Here is a 20,196-nt window from a genome sequence, read left to right as displayed (position 1 = left end):
CCGGGCGTCTTTCGGCAGAAGCCGCGCTAAGGAGAGCACTGTGAGCGGCACAATCGTCTTTGCGCGAAGAGGCCGATTCATCGGCTCCGGCAGTCGGCGAGAGCGGCAGCTTCGGGAAGGTGAAGAAGCAAGCTGTACAACACTGGGATTGTGTGCGCACCTTGCCAACTGATAGAAAACAGTACCTTTGCACTCTCCTGACTTTTCCAATCACAGGAACATTCGATTGGAAGCTGTTTTGGACAACTTTTCTTTTCTTCCTGCCAAACATTTGGCAGACATCCGTGCAACTTCTAGAACACGATGGGAGATGTTTTCTGTGCTGGCACAGTTTTTCCTAGCCAGACATAGTGGAAAAGCGTTTTGCTAAGATGTAGACTACAAAAGACGCGAAAGACGAAGGTAGGATGCTCTCCGGAGGTAAGAGCCGCTGCCGGGCGTCTTTCGGCAGAAGCCGCGCTAAGGAGAGCACTGTGAGCGGCACAATCGTCTTTGCGCGAAGAAGCCGCTTCTTGGGCTCCGGCAGCCGGCGAGAGCGGCAGCTTCGGGAAGGTGAAGAAGCAAGCTGTACAACACTGGGATTGTGTGCGCACCTTGCCAACTGATAGAAAACAGTACCTTTGCACTCTCCTGACTTTTCCAATCACAGGAACATTCGATTGGAAGCTGTTTTGGACAACTTTTCTTTTCTTCCTGCCAAACACTTGGCAGACATCCGTGCAACTTCTAGAACACGATGGGAGATGTTTTCTGTGCTGGCACAGTTTTTCCTAGCCAGACATAGTGGAAAAGCGTTTTGCTAAGATGTAGACTACAAAAGACGCGAAAGACGAAGGTAGGATGCTCTCCGGAGGTAAGAGCCGCTGCCGGGCGTCTTTCGGCAGAAGCCGCGCTAAGGAGAGCACTGTGAGCGGCACAATCGTCTTTGCGCGAAGAAGCCGCTTCTTGGGCTCCGGCAGCCGGCGAGAGCGGCAGCTTCGGGAAGGTGAAGAAGCAAGCTGTACAACACTGGGATTGTGTGCGCACCTTGCCAACTGATAGAAAACAGTACCTTTGCACTCTCCTGACTTTTCCAATCACAGGAACATTCGATTGGAAGCTGTTTTGGACAACTTTTCTTTTCTTCCTGCCAAACACTTGGCAGACATCCGTGCAACTTCTAGAACACGATGGGAGATGTTTTCTGTGCTGGCACAGTTTTTCCTAGCCAGACATAGTGGAAAAGCGTTTTGCTAAGATGTAGACTACAAAAGACGCGAAAGACGAAGGTAGGATGCTCTCCGGAGGTAAGAGCCGCTGCCGGGCGTCTTTCGGCAGAAGCCGCGCTAAGGAGAGCACTGTGAGCGGCACAATCGTCTTTGCGCGAAGAAGCCGCTTCTTGGGCTCCGGCAGCCGGCGAGAGCGGCAGCTTCGGGAAGGTGAAGAAGCAAGCTGTACAACACTGGGATTGTGTGCGCACCTTGCCAACTGATAGAAAACAGTACCTTTGCACTCTCCTGACTTTTCCAATCACAGGAACATTCGATTGGAAGCTGTTTTGGACAACTTTTCTTTTCTTCCTGCCAAACACTTGGCAGACATCCGTGCAACTTCTAGAACACGATGGGAGATGTTTTCTGTGCTGGCACAGTTTTTCCTAGCCAGACATAGTGGAAAAGCGTTTTGCTAAGATGTAGACGACAAGAGAGGCTAAAGAGTGGATGTTAGCAAATGACACCCATCTTCAAAAAAGGCAATTAAGAGGACTCGCCATAGTACAAACCAGCCAGCCTCTTTTTTATCCCCAGGAAGTTGATGAAGCAGCTCTTCCTGGAAATCCTTGCCAGGCACATGACAGATGACCAAATAATGTAGTTAGCATGATTTTTCAGGGGAATTTCATGCTGAACATCACTTTAAACTCCTCTGATGAATCAACTTGACTGGTAGATGAAGGGAATATTATCTGCCTGGGCTTCAGGGAGGTTTTTGACATACCTCTACATGGCATCACACATATATATGGAAGCAATAGTGCAAAGGGGAGGGAATCAGTGTCTTTTCAGTGATGCTGAGGGAAAAGACAAGAGGCAGTGGGCACACACTGAAATACAGGAGATTGCCTTTGAACATCAGTAAATGTTTCTTTACTGTCAGGGTGACTGAACCACGGCACAGACTGCCCAGAAAGATTGTGGAGCCTGGATCTTTGAAGACATTAAAAGTACACCCAGATAGAATCCTGGGCAAGAGGCTCTAGGTATCCTGGTTTAGGCAGGGGGGTTGGGCCTGGTTAGCCCCACCAACCCCTTCCACTCTCTTTCATTCTGTGCTAGTGAATTCTCTTCAAGATGCATTTCAAAGCACTGGCATGACAAAGTTCTGTGCAGACAGAGATCCAAATGGACATGGCATCTAAGTTCCTTAAGCAGTGTTCAAGAAGAATGTAAAACTCTGGCACAAGTGTCTCTTCCCTAACTGAATCCCTTTCATGGGAAAATTCCCAGCTCTAGAAAGATCTTCTGATACGCATGCTTAAGACTGACACTGGCTGAGCAAATTTCTCCCTATGTATATCTAAGACCAGTTAGGATCTTCACCCAAAGTGCTGTCAACATAGTCACAGAATGCCTATTGTTAAGAAGTGACAGCTTCCATCAGAATGGCAGCTATTGGTCCACAAAATGGATTAATGGATGGGAATTATCTACGTGGGTTAAAAACAAAAATAAAGAGTTGGTCTTTATTTATCAATTTCATGGCAATATTGATAAGGGAAGAAAAAGATCTAAGTCCTTGACTTTCTGGACTCGAGGAAAGATTTTAAAAATTCCTTGTAAAAATGTATGATCACAATCAGACTATTGAAACCATTTTAGTTGGGAACAAAGTTCCAAAATTGTCTAGATAGTGGCAAAGAAGCCAAGAAAATAGGAAAGAAACAAAAAGAGAGCAAAAGAGTCAGCTTCAGTGTACAAGCTCGTTCTAGAAGTAGTCTGCTGGGAAAAGGAACCCCCAGCTAAATTTCCAATGTATTCCTGCGCTTGATTCAGTAACTGGTCAATGTAAAAACCAATCCTTTTGTACAACTTCTTCCAGCAACAAAAACTCCAACAGGTTGACACTACCATCATGCCTGTTCCAGACATATTTAAAAGAGAAATGATGATTTTCTTGAAAACCTACTTACATAAAAGTTGCAAGATGGTGGAGGGATTCCCACATCCTCCTTCCTCCATCTGGCTTGAAAGTATATTTGATAAAATATGCAACAAAGCACATGATTTATAAGGGAGAGTCAAATGGATGATTTGGGAATCGATCTCTTGTTGATAGTAAACTTCATATCCACTCGGTGTGACCTTTTTAAAACAAAATGTGGAGCTGAGGCATGAATCTGCCACAACAATTGTAAAGCAAACATACACACTCCCCTTCATATGCCCCCCCCTCCACACACACCTAGGCACACACAGAGATCAGCATAGCAGATCATGAACACCTTGGAAAAGACTGAAATGCTAAATGCCTCTCTTGATGGGCAAAAGAGCTGGTGCAGTAATTCAAATGCCTGGTACAAAAATTCTGTTTAATATTTAGCTCCTATTTAAAACACAGCTTTTCATTTCATTCTATTTACAGAATATTTTCATTTCATTTGTTTCTTTAAAATTACTTAGTTCTCACCTGTTGTATGTCTAGGAATATTTTCTTCCAAAAATAGAAAAAAATAGATGATATCTTTTCAGCAGAAAACATTGGTTGATACAATTTTAAACCATCATGATATGGAAGAATTCTTCTGTCCCTCTCGAAGGTGGAAGAAGCATTTGGATCACAGATCATCTACAATGAAATACTTGACATGTTTAAGATGCTTTCAATCAATTTTGATCGTCAATTGCTTATTTGTTGTAAACAGTAATTTTTCAGTGAAGGGAAAGTGTGTGTGGTATATCTACATGATATGTTCAAAGGCAGTTCCTACTAATGGCCAGGCTGAATTCCAGTAAATAATGTCCCGAATGATATTTTGCCGCCTTCTTTGGCACTTCATGAAATCTTACCCCGATGAAGTGCTGAAACACAGAGATTTTCTCTTAGAGAGTGTCTCATGTTGTAACCTATCCCATGGATTTTATGCTGTAATTCTTATCTCTTTTAAAATTTACTATCTTCTGTACAGTTTTCATGAAACTTTCTGTTACAGTAGTGAATAGCACAGATAAATGTCATTTTGTACAACTTTGAATTTACCCCAAGAGCTGAGAGAAAACTTGATCCTATACTTCAATCCGAGTTTCTTCTATAGTCCAACTTTGTTTCTCTACCATCAAGCTTCTCCTTTGTTGCTGCTCCAAGCCCCGTCCAAGGTGACCTTGAATACTTTCAGGGATGGGACACCCACAACTTCTCTGGGCAACCTGTTCCAGTGTTCCAGCACTCCCACAGTAAAAAAGGCCTTCCTTTCATCTAATATGTGTAGGAAATCATAAATCTAGGCATAGAAGCTTGGAGTGCAAATTTGAAATTCTTTGGATTTGAAGCACATTTTATATGAATACTGACTTACAGATGACTAAAAGATGTTGATGGGCATTTGAGCTGACAAGTTTTGAAAAAGTGCACGGAAATTAAAATTGAAACCACTAAAATTAAAAACTCCTTGCCATTTTCTTTTTCCTCTCCTATTCAAAATTGCATATGTCAGATATCAGTGCTTCATGCAAACCTCTCAGATGCTCTCAGAGAAAAAGCTTTTCTTTCAGACTAAGTTGCGGTTGACGTAGAACACTAGCAGGAGTGAAAGATTTTCTGGGCATCGGGGCAGCCCGTTCTCCTTGGATTTGTGTGCAGAATGCATTTTATCCAAACTGGAAAATAGATCCCAGCTCTGTTCTATTCATCATCCTTACTTCATCAGGCCAGAAGATTCTGTGAAAAGTAGCCTGTGGACCTTGAAGACAGCGCATGTGAACCAGATGAGAGGTGATAGAGAAGTTGAGGGAGAGAAGAAAGAGCATGAGGCTGAAACCAGAAAGTATTTCTCCACGTGATCATGGAAGATTGCAGGAGCCACTTGGTACTATCAAACCAGCCCAACTTGGCACTTGTGCCACCTTGGGTCTGGGAGCCATGTTGCATATCGTGCATTTTAAGGAGCCAGCTGGCCACACCCAGCCATATGCCCCCAAACACAAACCAAGGCCCTTTTCTCTGGCAAACAAAACTCAGCTGCCCTGCTTCTGGATGGCAGATTGCAGGAACCACTTGGTACTATCAAACCAGCCCAACTTGGCACTGGTGCCACCATGGGTCTGGTCACCATCCTGCCTATTGTAGCTTTTCAGGAGCCAGCCGGTCACTCTCAGCCATAGGCCCCCAAACACAAACCTCGGCCCGTTTCCCTGGCAAACAAAAGTAAGCTGCCCCGCTTCTGCATGGCAGATTGCAGGAGCTACTTAGTACTATCAAATCAGCCCGACTTGGCACAGGTGCCACCTTGGATCTGGGAACCATCCTGTGTATCGTGGATTTTCAGGGGCCAGCCGGCCACTCTCAGCCACATGCCCCCAAAAACAAACCACGGACCTTTTCTCTGGCAAACAAAAATCAGCTGCCCCACTTCTGGATGGCAGATTGCAGGAGCCACTTGGTACTATCACACCAGCACAACATGGCACTGCTGCCACCTTGGATCTGGGAACAATCCTGCGTATTGTACATATTCAGGAACCAGCCGAACACTCCCAGCCACAGGCCCCCAAACACAAACAACGGCCCTTTTCTCTGGCAAACAAAACTCAACTGCCCCTCTTCTGGATGGCAAATTGCAGGACGCACTTGGTACTACAAAAAGAGCCCGACTTGGCAGTGGTGCCACCTTGGCTCTGGGAACCATCCTGCGTATCGAGCATTTTAAGGAGCCAGCCGGCAATTCCCAGCCGTATGCCCCAAAAAGAAACCATGGACCTTTTCTCTGGCAAAAAAAACTCAGCTGTCCCGCTTCTGGATGGCAGATTGCAGGAGTCACTTTGAACCATACAACCAGCCTTACTTGGCACTGGTGCCACCTTGGATCTGGGAACCATCCTGCCTATCGTTGATTTTCAGGGGCCAGCCGGCCACTCTCAGCCATAGGCCCCCAAACCAAAACCTAGGCCTATTTCTCTGGCAAACAAAAGTAAGCTGCCCTGCTTCTGGATGGCAGATTGCAGGAGACACTTGGTACTATCAAACCAGCCCGACTTGGCACTGGTGCGACCTTGGATCTGGGAACCATGCTCTGTATCGTGGATATTCAGGGGCCAGCCGGCCACTCTCAGCCATATGTCCCCAAACAGAAACCTCGGCCCGTTTCTCTGGCAAACAAAACTCAACTGCCCCTCTTCTGGATGGCAAATTGCAGGATGAACTTGATACTAAAACCGCAGGCCGACTTGGTAGTGGTGACACCTTGGGCCTGGGAACCATCATGCGTATCGAGCATTTTAAGGAGCCAGCCGGCCACTCCCAGCAATATGCCCCCAAAAACAATCCACGGAATTTTCCTCTGGCAAACAAAAATCAGCTGCCTCGCTTCTGGATGGCAGATTGCAGGAGCCACTTTGCACCATCAAACCAGCCCGACTTGGCACTGGTGCCACATTGCATCTGGGAACCATGCTGCCTAGCGTGGATTTTCAGGAGCCAGCCGGCCACTCTCAGCTATATACCCCCAAACAAAACCCACGGCCCGTTTCCCTGGCAAACAAAATTAAGCTGCCCCGCTTCTGGATGGCAGATTGCAGGACGCACTTGGTAGTATCAAACCAGCAAAACTTGGCACTGGTGCCACCTTGGGTCTGGGAACCATCCTGCGTATCGTGGGTTCAAAGGAGCCAGCCGGTCACTCCCAGCCACAGGCCCCCAAATACAAACAATGTCGCTTTTCCCTGGAAAACAAAACTCGCCTGCCAACTTTTTGATGGCAGATTGCAGGAGCCACTTGGTACTATCAAACCAGCCCAACTTGGCACTGGTGCCACCATGGGTCTGGTAACCATCCTGCCTATTGTAGCTTTCCAGGAGCCAGCCGGTCACTCCCAGCCATAGGTCCCCAGTCACAAACCTCGGCCCGTTTCCCTGGCAAACAAAAGTAAGCTACCCCGCTTCTGGATGGCAGATTGCAGGAGCCACTTGGTACTATCAAACCAGCCCAACTTGGCACTGGTGCCACCTTGGGTCTGGGAACCATGCTGCGTAACACAGATTCTAAGGCGCCAGTCGGCCACTACGAGCCACAAGCCCCCAAACACAAACAACGGCGCTATTCTCTTGCAAACAAAACTCAACTGCCCCTCTTCTGGATGGCAAATTGCAGGACGCACTTGGTACTATAAAAACAGCCCGACTTGGCACTGGTGCCCCCTTGGGTCTGGGAACCATCCTGCGTATCGATCTTTTTAATGAGACAGCCGGCCACTCCCAGCCATATGCCCCCAAACACAACCCACGGCCCTTTTCTCTGGCAAACAAAACTCAACTGCACCGCTTCTGGATGGCAGATTGCAGGAGCCACTTGGTACTATCAAACCAGCCCGACTTGGCACTGGTGCCACCTTGGGTCTGGGAACCATCCTGCGTATTGTGGGTTGTCAGGAGCCAGCCGAACACTCTCGGCCACAGACCCCAATTAAAAACAACGGCCCGTTTCACAGGCAAACAAAACTCAGCTGCCCCGCTTCTGGATGGGAGATTGCAGGAGGCACTTGGTGTAATCAAACCAGCCCGACTTGGCACTGGTGCCACCTTGGGTCTGGGAACCATCCTGCGTATCGTGGATTCTAAGGAGCCAGCCGGCCACTCCTAGCCACAGGCCCCCAAACAAAAACCTAGGCCTATTTCTCTGGCAAACAAAAGTAAGCTGCCCTGCTTCTGGATGGCAGATTGCAGGAGACACTTGGTACTATCAAACCAGCCCGACTTGGCACTGGTGCCACCTTGGATCTGGGAACCATGCTCTGTATCGTGGATATTCAGGGGCCAGCCGGCCACTCTCAGCCATATGTCCCCAAACAGAAACCTCGGCCCGTTTCTCTGGCAAACAAAACTCAACTGCCCCTCTTCTGGATGGCAAATTGCAGGATGAACTTGATACTAAAACCGCAGGCCGACTTGGTAGTGGTGACACCTTGGGCCTGGGAACCATCATGCGTATCGAGCATTTTAAGGAGCCAGCCGGCCACTCCCAGCAATATGCCCCCAAAAACAATCCACGGAATTTTCCTCTGGCAAACAAAAATCAGCTGCCTCGCTTCTGGATGGCAGATTGCAGGAGCCACTTTGCACCATCAAACCAGCCCGACTTGGCACTGGTGCCACATTGCATCTGGGAACCATGCTGCCTAGCGTGGATTTTCAGGAGCCAGCCGGCCACTCTCAGCTATATACCCCCAAACAAAACCCACGGCCCGTTTCCCTGGCAAACAAAACTAAGCTGCCCCGCTTCTGGATGGCAGATTGCAGGACGCACTTGGTAGTATCAAACCAGCAAAACTTAGCACTGGTGCCACCTTGGGTCTGGGAACCATCCTGCGTATCGTGGGTTCAAAGGAGCCAGCCGGTCACTCCCAGCCACAGGCCCCCAAATACAAACAATGTCGCTTTTCCCTGGAAAACAAAACTCGCCTGCCAACTTTTTGATGGCAGATTGCAGGAGCCACTTGATACTATCAAACCAGCCCAACTTGGCACTGGTGCCACCATGGGTCTGGTAACCATCCTGCCTATTGTAGCTTTCCAGGAGCCAGCCGGTCACTCCCAGCCATAGGTCCCCAGTCACAAACCTCGGCCCGTTTCCCTGGCAAACAAAAGTAAGCTACCCCGCTTCTGGATGGCAGATTGCAGGAGCCACTTGGTACTATCAAACCAGCCCAACTTGGCACTGGTGCCACCTTGGGTCTGGGAACCATGCTGCGTAACACAGATTCTAAGGCGCCAGTCGGCCACTACGAGCCACAAGCCCCCAAACACAAGCAACGGCGCTATTCTCTGGAAAACAAAACTCAACTGCCCCTCTTCTGGATGGCAAATTGCAGGACGCACTTGGTACTATAAAAACAGCCCGACTTGGCACTGGTGCCCCCTTGGGTCTGGGAACCATCCTGCGTATCGATCTTTTTACTGAGACAGCCGGCCACTCCCAGCCATATGCCCCCAAACACAACCCACGGCCCTTTTCTCTGGCAAACAAAACTCAACTGCACCGCTTCTGGATGGCAGATTGCAGGAGCCACTTGGTACTATCAAACCAGCCCGACTTGGCACTGGTGCCACCTTGGGTCTGGGAACCATCCTGCGTATTGTGGGTTGTCAGGAGCCAGCCGAACACTCTCGGCCACAGACCCCAATTAAAAACAACGGCCCGTTTCACAGGCAAACAAAACTCAGCTGCCCCGCTTCTGGATGGGAGATTGCAGGAGGCACTTGGTGTAATCAAACCAGCCCGACTTGGCACTGGTGCCACCTTGGGTCTGGGAACCATCCTGCGTATCGTGGATTCTAAGGAGCCAGCCGGCCACTCCTAGCCACAGGCCCCCAAACAAAAACCTAGGCCTATTTCTCTGGCAAACAAAAGTAAGCTGCCCTGCTTCTGGATGGCAGATTGCAGGAGACACTTGGTACTATCAAACCAGCCCGACTTGGCACTGGTGCCACCTTGGATCTGGGAACCATGCTCTGTATCGTGGATATTCAGGGGCCAGCCGGCCACTCTCAGCCATATGTCCCCAAACAGAAACCTCGGCCCGTTTCTCTGGCAAACAAAACTCAACTGCCCCTCTTCTGGATGGCAAATTGCAGGATGAACTTGATACTAAAACCGCAGGCCGACTTGGTAGTGGTGACACCTTGGGCCTGGGAACCATCATGCGTATCGAGCATTTTAAGGAGCCAGCCGGCCACTCCCAGCAATATGCCCCCAAAAACAATCCACGGAATTTTCCTCTGGCAAACAAAAATCAGCTGCCTCGCTTCTGGATGGCAGATTGCAGGAGCCACTTTGCACCATCAAACCAGCCCGACTTGGCACTGGTGCCACATTGCATCTGGGAACCATGCTGCCTAGCGTGGATTTTCAGGAGCCAGCCGGCCACTCTCAGCTATATGCCCCCAAACAAAACCCACGGCCCGTTTCCCTGGCAAACAAAATTAAGCTGCCCCGCTTCTGGATGGCAGATTGCAGGACGCACTTGGTAGTATCAAACCAGCAAAACTTGGCACTGGTGCCACCTTGGATCTGGGAACCATCCTTCCTATCGTGGATTTTCAGGGGCCAGCCGGTCACTCTCAGCCATAGGCCCCAAACACAAACCACGGCCCTTTTCTCTGGAAAACAAAACTCAACTGCCCCTCTTCTGGATGGCAGATTGCAGGAGCCACTGGGTACTATGAAACCAGCCCTACTTGGCACTGATGCCACCTTGGGTCTGGGAACCATGCTGCGTATCATGGATTTTCAGGAGCCAGCCGGCCACTGCCAGCCACAGGCCCCGAAACACAAACAACAGCCTTTTTCTCTGGCAAACAAAATTCAGCTGCCCCGCTTCTGGATGGCAGATTGCAGGAACCACTTGGTACTAACAAACCAGCCCGACTTGGCACTGATGCCACCTTGGGTCTGGGAACCATCCTGCGTATCGTGGATTCAAAGGAGCCAGCTGGCCACTCCCAGCCACAGGCCCCAAAACACACACAACGGTGATTTTCCCTGGAAAACAAAACTCGCCTGCCAAACTTTTGATGGCAGATTGCAGGAGCCACTTGTTATTATCAAACCAGCCCAACTTGGCACTGGTGCCACCATGGGTCTGGTCACCATCCTGCCTATCGTAGCTTTTCAGGAGCCAGCCAGCCACCCCCAGCCAGAGGCCCCCAGACAAATATTTCGGCCCGTTTCCCTGGCAAACAAAAGTAAGCTGCCCCGCTTCTGGATGGCAGATTGCAGGAGCCACTTGGTACTATCAAACCAGCCCAACTTGGCACTGGTGCCAACTCAGGTCTGGGAACCATCCTGCGTATCGTGGGTTCTAAGGAGCCAGCTGGCCACTCCCAGCCACAGGCCCCCAAACACAAACAACGGCGCTTTTCCCTGGAAAACAAAACTCGCCTGCCAACTTTTTGATGGCAGATTGCAGGAGCCACTTGGTACTATCAAACCAGCCCAACTTGGCACTGGTGCCACCATGGGTCTGGTAACCATCCTGCCTATTGTAGCTTTCCAGGAGCCAGCCGGTCACTCCCAGCCATAGGTCCCCAGTCACAAACCTCGGCCCGTTTCCCTGGCAAACAAAAGTAAGCTACCCCGCTTCTGGATGGCAGATTGCAGGAGCCACTTGGTACTATCAAACCAGCCCAACTTGGCACTGGTGCCACCTTGGGTCTGGGAACCATGCTGCGTAACACAGATTCTAAGGCGCCAGTCGGCCACTACGAGCCACAAGCCCCCAAACACAAACAACGGCGCTATTCTCTGGCAAACAAAACTCAACTGCCCCTCTTCTGGATGGCAAATTGCAGGACGCACTTGGTACTATAAAAACAGCCCGACTTGGCACTGGTGCCCCCTTGGGTCTGGGAACCATCCTGCGTATCGATCTTTTTACTGAGACAGCCGGCCACTCCCAGCCATATGCCCCCAAACACAACCCACGGCCCTTTTCTCTGGCAAACAAAACTCAACTGCACCGCTTCTGGATGGCAGATTGCAGGAGCCACTTGGTACTATCAAACCAGCCCGACTTGGCACTGGTGCCACCTTGGGTCTGGGAACCATCCTGCGTATTGTGGGTTGTCAGGAGCCAGCCGAACACTCTCGGCCACAGACCCCAATTAAAAACAACGGCCCGTTTCACAGGCAAACAAAACTCAGCTGCCCCGCTTCTGGATGGGAGATTGCAGGAGGCACTTGGTGTAATCAAACCAGCCCGACTTGGCACTGGTGCCACCTTGGGTCTGGGAACCATCCTGCGTATCGTGGATTCTAAGGAGCCAGCCGGCCACTCCTAGCCACAGGCCCCCAAACAAAAACCTAGGCCTATTTCTCTGGCAAACAAAAGTAAGCTGCCCTGCTTCTGGATGGCAGATTGCAGGAGACACTTGGTACTATCAAACCAGCCCGACTTGGCACTGGTGCCACCTTGGATCTGGGAACCATGCTCTGTATCGTGGATATTCAGGGGCCAGCCGGCCACTCTCAGCCATATGTCCCCAAACAGAAACCTCGGCCCGTTTCTCTGGCAAACAAAACTCAACTGCCCCTCTTCTGGATGGCAAATTGCAGGATGAACTTGATACTAAAACCGCAGGCCGACTTGGTAGTGGTGACACCTTGGGCCTGGGAACCATCATGCGTATCGAGCATTTTAAGGAGCCAGCCGGCCACTCCCAGCAATATGCCCCCAAAAACAATCCACGGAATTTTCCTCTGGCAAACAAAAATCAGCTGCCTCGCTTCTGGATGGCAGATTGCAGGAGCCACTTTGCACCATCAAACCAGCCCGACTTGGCACTGGTGCCACATTGCATCTGGGAACCATGCTGCCTAGCGTGGATTTTCAGGAGCCAGCCGGCCACTCTCAGCTATATGCCCCCAAACAAAACCCACGGCCCGTTTCCCTGGCAAACAAAATTAAGCTGCCCCGCTTCTGGATGGCAGATTGCAGGACGCACTTGGTAGTATCAAACCAGCAAAACTTGGCACTGGTGCCACCTTGGATCTGGGAACCATCCTTCCTATCGTGGATTTTCAGGGGCCAGCCGGTCACTCTCAGCCATAGGCCCCAAACACAAACCACGGCCCTTTTCTCTGGAAAACAAAACTCAACTGCCCCTCTTCTGGATGGCAGATTGCAGGAGCCACTGGGTACTATGAAACCAGCCCTACTTGGCACTGATGCCACCTTGGGTCTGGGAACCATGCTGCGTATCATGGATTTTCAGGAGCCAGCCGGCCACTGCCAGCCACAGGCCCCGAAACACAAACAACAGCCTTTTTCTCTGGCAAACAAAATTCAGCTGCCCCGCTTCTGGATGGCAGATTGCAGGAACCACTTGGTACTAACAAACCAGCCCGACTTGGCACTGATGCCACCTTGGGTCTGGGAACCATCCTGCGTATCGTGGATTCAAAGGAGCCAGCTGGCCACTCCCAGCCACAGGCCCCAAAACACACACAACGGTGCTTTTCCCTGGAAAACAAAACTCGCCTGCCAAACTTTTGATGGCAGATTGCAGGAGCCACTTGTTATTATCAAACCAGCCCAACTTGGCACTGGTGCCACCATGGGTCTGGTCACCATCCTGCCTATCGTAGCTTTTCAGGAGCCAGCCAGCCACCCCCAGCCAGAGGCCCCCAGACAAATATTTCGGCCCGTTTCCCTGGCAAACAAAAGTAAGCTGCCCCGCTTCTGCATGGCAGATTGCAGGAGCCACTTGGTACTATCAAACCAGCCCAACTTGGCACTGGTGCCAACTCAGGTCTGGGAACCATCCTGCGTATCGTGGGTTCTAAGGAGCCAGCTGGCCACTCCCAGCCACAGGCCCCCAAACACAAACAACGGCGCTTTTCCCTGGAAAACAAAACTCGCCTGCCAACTTTTTGATGGCAGATTGCAGGAGCCACTTGGTACTATCAAACCAGCCCAACTTGGCACTGGTGCCACCATGGGTCTGGTAACCATCCTGCCTATTGTAGCTTTCCAGGAGCCAGCCGGTCACTCCCAGCCATAGGTCCCCAGTCACAAACCTCGGCCCGTTTCCCTGGCAAACAAAAGTAAGCTACCCCGCTTCTGGATGGCAGATTGCAGGAGCCACTTGGTACTATCAAACCAGCCCAACTTGGCACTGGTGCCACCTTGGGTCTGGGAACCATGCTGCGTAACACAGATTCTAAGGCGCCAGTCGGCCACTACGAGCCACAAGCCCCCAAACACAAACAACGGCGCTATTCTCTGGCAAACAAAACTCAACTGCCCCTCTTCTGGATGGCAAATTGCAGGACGCACTTGGTACTATAAAAACAGCCCGACTTGGCACTGGTGCCCCCTTGGGTCTGGGAACCATCCTGCGTATCGATCTTTTTAATGAGACAGCCGGCCGCTCCCAGCCATATGCCCCCAAACACAACCCACGGCCCTTTTCTCTGGCAAACAAAACTCAACTGCACCGCTTCTGGATGGCAGATTGCAGGAGCCACTTGGTACTATCAAACCAGCCCGACTTGGCACTGGTGCCACCTTGGGTCTGGGAACCATCCTGCGTATTGTGGGTTGTCAGGAGCCAGCCGAACACTCTCGGCCACAGACCCCAATTAAAAACAACGGCCCGTTTCACAGGCAAACAAAACTCAGCTGCCCCGCTTCTGGATGGGAGATTGCAGGAGGCACTTGACACTGTGAAACCAGCCCCACTTGGCACTGGTGCCACCTTGGGTCTGGGAACCATGCTGCGTATCATGGATTTTCAGGAGCCAGCCGGCCACTCCCAGCCACAGGCCCCCAAACACAAACCACAGACTTTTTGTCTGGCAAACAAAATTCAGCTGCCCCGCTTCTGGATGGCAGATTGCAGGAGCCACTTGGGACTATCACACCAGCACAACATGGCACTGCTGCCACCTTGGATCTGGGAACCATCCTTCCTATCGTGGATTTTCAGGGGCCAGCCGGTCACTCTCAGCCATAGGCCCCAAACACAAACCACGGCCCTTTTCTCTGGAAAACAAAACTCAACTGCCCCTCTTCTGGATGGCAGATTGCAGGAGCCACTGGGTACTATGAAATCAGCCCTACTTGGCACTGATGCCACCTTGGGTCTGGGAACCATGCTGCGTATCATGGATTTTCAGGAGCCAGCCGGCCACTGCCAGCCACAGGCCCCGAAACACAAACAACAGCCTTTTTCTCTGGCAAACAAAATTCAGCTGCCCCGCTTCTGGATGGCAGATTGCAGGAACCACTTGGTACTAACAAACCAGCCCGACTTGGCACTGATGCCACCTTGGGTCTGGGAACCATCCTGCGTATCGTGGATTCAAAGGAGCCAGCTGGCCACTCCCAGCCACAGGCCCCAAAACACACACAACGGTGCTTTTCCCTGGAAAACAAAACTCGCCTGCCAAACATTTGATGGCAGATTGCAGGAGCCACTTGGTATTATCAAACCAGCCCAACTTGGCACTGGTGCCACCATGGGTCTGGTCACCATCCTGCCTATCGTAGCTTTTCAGGAGCCAGCCAGCCACCCCCAGCCAGAGGCCCCCAGACAAATATTTCGGCCCGTTTCCCTGGCAAACAAAAGTAAGCTGCCCCGCTTCTGCATGGCAGATTGCAGGAGCCACTTGGTACTATCAAACCAGCCCAACTTGGCACTGGTGCCAACTCAGGTCTGGGAACCATCCTGCGTATCGTGGGTTCTAAGGAGCCAGCTGGCCACTCCCAGCCACAGGCCCCCAAACACAAACAACGGCGCTTTTCCCTGGAAAACAAAACTCGCCTGCCAACTTTTTGATGGCAGATTGCAGGAGCCACTTGGTACTATCAAACCAGCCCAACTTGGCACTGCTGCCACCATGGGTCTGGTCACCATCCTGCCTATCGTAGCTTTTCAGGAGCCAGCCGGTCACTCCCAGCCATAGGCCCCCAGACACAAACCTCGGCCCGTTTCCCTGGCAAACAAAAGTAAGCTGCCCCGCTTCTGCATGGCAGATTGCAGGAGCTACTTAGTACTATCAAACCAGCCCGACTTGGCACTGGTGACACCTCTGGTCTGGGAACCATCCTGCCTATCGTGGATTTTCAGGGGCCAGCCGGCCACTCTCAGCCATATGCCCCAAAAACAAACCACGGCCCTTTTCTCTGGCAAACAAAACTCAACTGCCCCTCTTCTGGATGGCAAATTTTAGGACGCACTTTGTACTACGAAAACCGCCCGACGTGGCACTGGTGCCACCTTGTGTCAGGGAACCATCCTGCATATCGAGCTTTTTAAGGAGCCAGCCGGCCACGCCCAGCCATATACCCCCAAAAACAAACCACGGACCATTTCTCTTGGAAACAAAAATCCGCTGCCCCGCGTCTGTATGGCAGATTGCAGGAGCCACTTTGCACCATCAAACCAGCCCGACTTGGCACTGGTGCCACCTTGGGTCTGGGAACAATCCTGCATATCGTGGATTCTAAGGAGCCAGCCGGCCACTCCCTGCCACAGGCCCCCAAACACAAACAACGGCGCTTTTCCCTGGAAAACAAAATTCGCCTGCCAGCTTTTTGATGGCAGATTGCAGGAGCCACTTGGTACTATCAAATCATCCCAACTTGGCACTGGTGCCACTATGGGTCTGGGAACCATCCTGCCTATTGTAGCATTTCAGGAGCCAGCCGGTCACTCCCAGCCATAGGCCCCCAGACACAAACCTCGGACCGTTTCCCTGGCAAACAAAATTAAGCTGCCCCGATTCTGGATGGCAGATTGCAGGAGCCACTTGGTTGTGTCAAACCAGCCCGACTTGGCACTGGTGCCACCTTGGGTCTGGGAACCATCCTGCGTAACGTGGATTCTAAGGAGCCACCCGGCCACTCTGAGCCACAGGCCCCCAAACACAAACAACGGCGCTTTTCCCTGGAAAACAAAACTCGCCTGCCAACTTTTTGATGGCAGATTGCAGGAGCCACTTGGTACTATCAAACCAGCCCAACTTGGCACTGGTGCCACCTCTGGTCTGGGAACCATCCTGCCTATTGTAGCTTTTCAGGAGCCAGCCGGTCACTCCCAGCCATAGACCCCCAGACACAAACCTCGGCCCGTTTCCCTGGAAAACAAAAGTAAGTTACCCCGATTCTGGATGGCAGATTGCAGGAGCCACTTGGTACTATCAAATCAGCCCAACTTGGCACTGGTGCCACCATGGGTCTGGTAAACATCCTGCCTATCGTAGCTTTTCAGGAGCCAGCCGGTCACTCCCTGCCATAGGCCCCCGGACACAAACCTCGGCCCGTTTCCCTGGCAAACAAAAGTAAGCTGCCCCGCTTTTGGATGGCAGATTGCAGGATGCACTTGGTACTTACAAACCAGCCCGACTTGGCCCTGGTGCCACCTTGGCTCTGGGAACCATGCTGCGTAACGTAGATTCTACGAGGACAGGCGGCCACTCCCAGCCACAGGCCTCTAAACAAAAACAACGGCGCTTTTCCCTGGAAAACAAAACTCGCCTGCCAACTTCTTGATGGCAGATTGCAGGAGCCACTTGGTACTATCAAACCACCCCAACTTGGCACTGGTGCCACCATGGGTCTGGTCACCATCCTGCCTATCGTAGCTTTTCAGGAGCCAGCCGCTCACTCCCACCCATAGGCCCCCAGACAAATACCTCGGCACGTTTCCCTGGCAAACAAAAGTAGGCTGCCCCGCTTCTGGATGGCAAATTGCAGGACGCACTTGGTACTACGAAAACAGCCCGACTTGGCACTGATGCCACCTTGGGTCAGGGAACAATCCTGCGTATAGAGCTTTTTAAGGAGCCAGCCGGCCACGTCCAGTCATATACCCCCAAAAATAAAACCACGGAACTTTTCTCCAGCAAACAAAAATCCGCTGCCCCGCGTCTGGATGGCAGATTGCAGGAGCTATTTAGTATTATCAAAGCAGCCCGACTTGGCACTGGTGGCACCATGAGTCTGGTAACCATCCTGCCTATCGTAGCTTTTCAGTAGTCAGCCGGTCAGTCCCAGCCATAGGCCCCCAGACAAATACCTCGGCCCGTTTCCCTGGGAAAAAAAAGTAAGCTGTCCCGCTTCTGGATGGCAGATTGCAGGAGCCACTTGGTACTATCAAACCAGCCCAACTTGTTCCCAGACCCAAGGTGGCACCAGTGCCACGTGGGGCTTGTTAATGGTGCAACGTGGCTCCTGCAATCTGCCATCCAAAAGCGGGGCAGCTTACTTTTGTTTGCCAGGGAAACGGGCCGAGGTTTGTGTCTGGGGGTCTATGGCTGGGAGTGACCGGCTGGCTCCTGAAAAGCTACGATAGGCAGGATGGTTCCCAGACCAGACGTGGCACCAGTGCCAAGTTGGGCTGGTTTGATAGTACCAAGTGGCTCCTGCAATCTGCCATCAAAAAGTTGGCAGGCGAGTTTTGTTTTCCAGGGAAAAGCGCCGTAGTTTTTGTTTGGGGGCCTGTGGCTCAGAGTGGCCGGGTGGCTGCTTAGAATCCACGATACGCAGGATGGTTCCCAGACCCAAGGTGGCACCAGTGCCAAGTCGGGCTGGTTTGACACAACCAAGTGGCTCCTGCAATCTGCCATCCAGAATCGGGGCAGCTTAATTTTGTTTGCCAGGGAAACGGTCCGAGGTTTGTGTCTGGGGGCCTATGGCTGGGAGTGACCGGCTGGCTCCTGAAATGCTACAATAGGCAGGATGGTTCCCAGACCCATAGTGGCACCAGTGCCAAGTTGGGATGATTTGATAGTACCAAGTGGCTCCTGCAATCTGCCATCAAAAAGTTGGCAGGCGAATTTTGTTTTCCAGGGAAAAGCGCCGTTGTTTGTGTTTGGGGGCCTGTGGCTGGGAGTGGCCGGCTGGCTCCTTAGAATCCACGATATGCAGGATTGTTCCCAGACCCAAGGTGGCACCAGTGCCAAGTCGGGCTGGTTTGATGGTGCAAAGTGGCTCCTGCAATCTGCCATACAGACGCGGGGCAGCGGATTTTTTTTTCCAAGAGAAATAGTCCGTGGTTTGTTTTTGGTGGTTTATGGCTGGGCGTGGCCGGCTGGCTCCTTAAAAAGCTCGATATGCAGGATGGTTCCCTGACACAAGGTGGCACCAGTGCCACGTCGGGCGGTTTTCGTAGTACAAAGTGCGTCCTAAAATTTGCCATCCAGAAGAGGGGCAGTTGAGTTTTGTTTGCCAGAGAAAAGGGCCGTGGTTTGTTTTTGGGGGCATATGGCTGAGAGTGGCCGGCTGGCTCCTGAAAAGCTACGATAGGCAGGATGTTTACCAGACCCATGGTGGCACCAGTGCCAAGTTGGGCTGATTTGATAGTACCAAGTGGCTCCTGCAATCTGCCATCCAGAATCGGGGTAGCTTACTTTTGTTTTTCAGGGAAACGGGCCGAGGTTTGTGTCTGGGGGTCTATGGTTGGGAGTGGCCGGCTGGCTCCTTAGAAACCACGATACCCAGCATGGTTCCCAGACCAGAGGTGGCACCAGTGCCAAGTTGGGCTGGTTTGATACTACCAAGTGGTTCCTGCAATCTGCCATCCAGAAGCGGGGCAGCTTACTTTTGTTTGCCAGGGAAACGGATCGTTGTTTGTGTTTGGGGGCCTATGGCTGGGACTGACCGGCTGGCTCCATAAAATCCACGATACGCAGGATGGTTCCCAGACCAGAAGTGGCACCAGTGCCAAGTCGGGCTGGTTTGATAGTACCAAGTGGCTCCTGCAATCTTCCATCCAGAAGCGGGGCAGCTTACTTTTGTTTGCCAGGGAAACGGGCCGAGGTTTGTGTCTCGGGGCCTATGGCAGGCAGTGACCGGCTGGCTCCTGAAAGCTACGATAGGCAGGATGGTGACAAGACCCATGGTGGCACCAGTGCCAAGTTGGGCTGGTTTGATAGTACCAAGTGGCTCCTGCAATCTGCCATCAAAACGTTGGCAGGCGAGTTTTGTTTTCCAGGGAAAAGCGCCGTTGTTTGTGTTTGGGGGCCTGTGGTTGGGAGTGGCCGGCTGGCTCCTTAGAAACCACAATACGCAGGATGGTTCCCAGACCAGAGGTGGCACCAGTGCCAAGTCGGGCTGGTTTGATAGTACCAAGTGGCTCCTGCAATCTGCCATCCAGAAGCGGGGCAGCTTACTTTTGTTTGCCACGGAAACGGGCCGTTGTTTGTGTTTGGGGGCCTGTGGCTGGGAGTGGCCGACTGGCTCCTTAGAATCCACGATACGCAGGATGGTTCCCAGACCAGAGGTGGCACCAGTGCCAAGTCGGGCTGGTTTGATAGTACCAAGTGGCTCCTGCAATCTGCCATCCAGAAGCGGGGCAGCTTAATTTCCTTTGCCAGGGAAACGGGCCGAGCTTTGTGTCTGGGGGCCTATGGCTGGGAGTGACCGGCTGGCTCCTGAAAAGTTACGATAGGCAGGATGGTGACCAGACCCATGGTGGCACCAGTGCCAAGTTGGGCTGGTTTGA

The sequence above is a fragment of the Melospiza melodia genome, chromosome 3 (assembly GCF_035770615.1).
Source record: "Melospiza melodia melodia isolate bMelMel2 chromosome 3, bMelMel2.pri, whole genome shotgun sequence".
NCBI lineage: Eukaryota > Metazoa > Chordata > Aves > Passeriformes > Passerellidae > Melospiza > Melospiza melodia.
The sequence above is the reverse complement of the archived record's forward strand: the minus strand, read 5'-3'. Positions refer to the sequence as shown.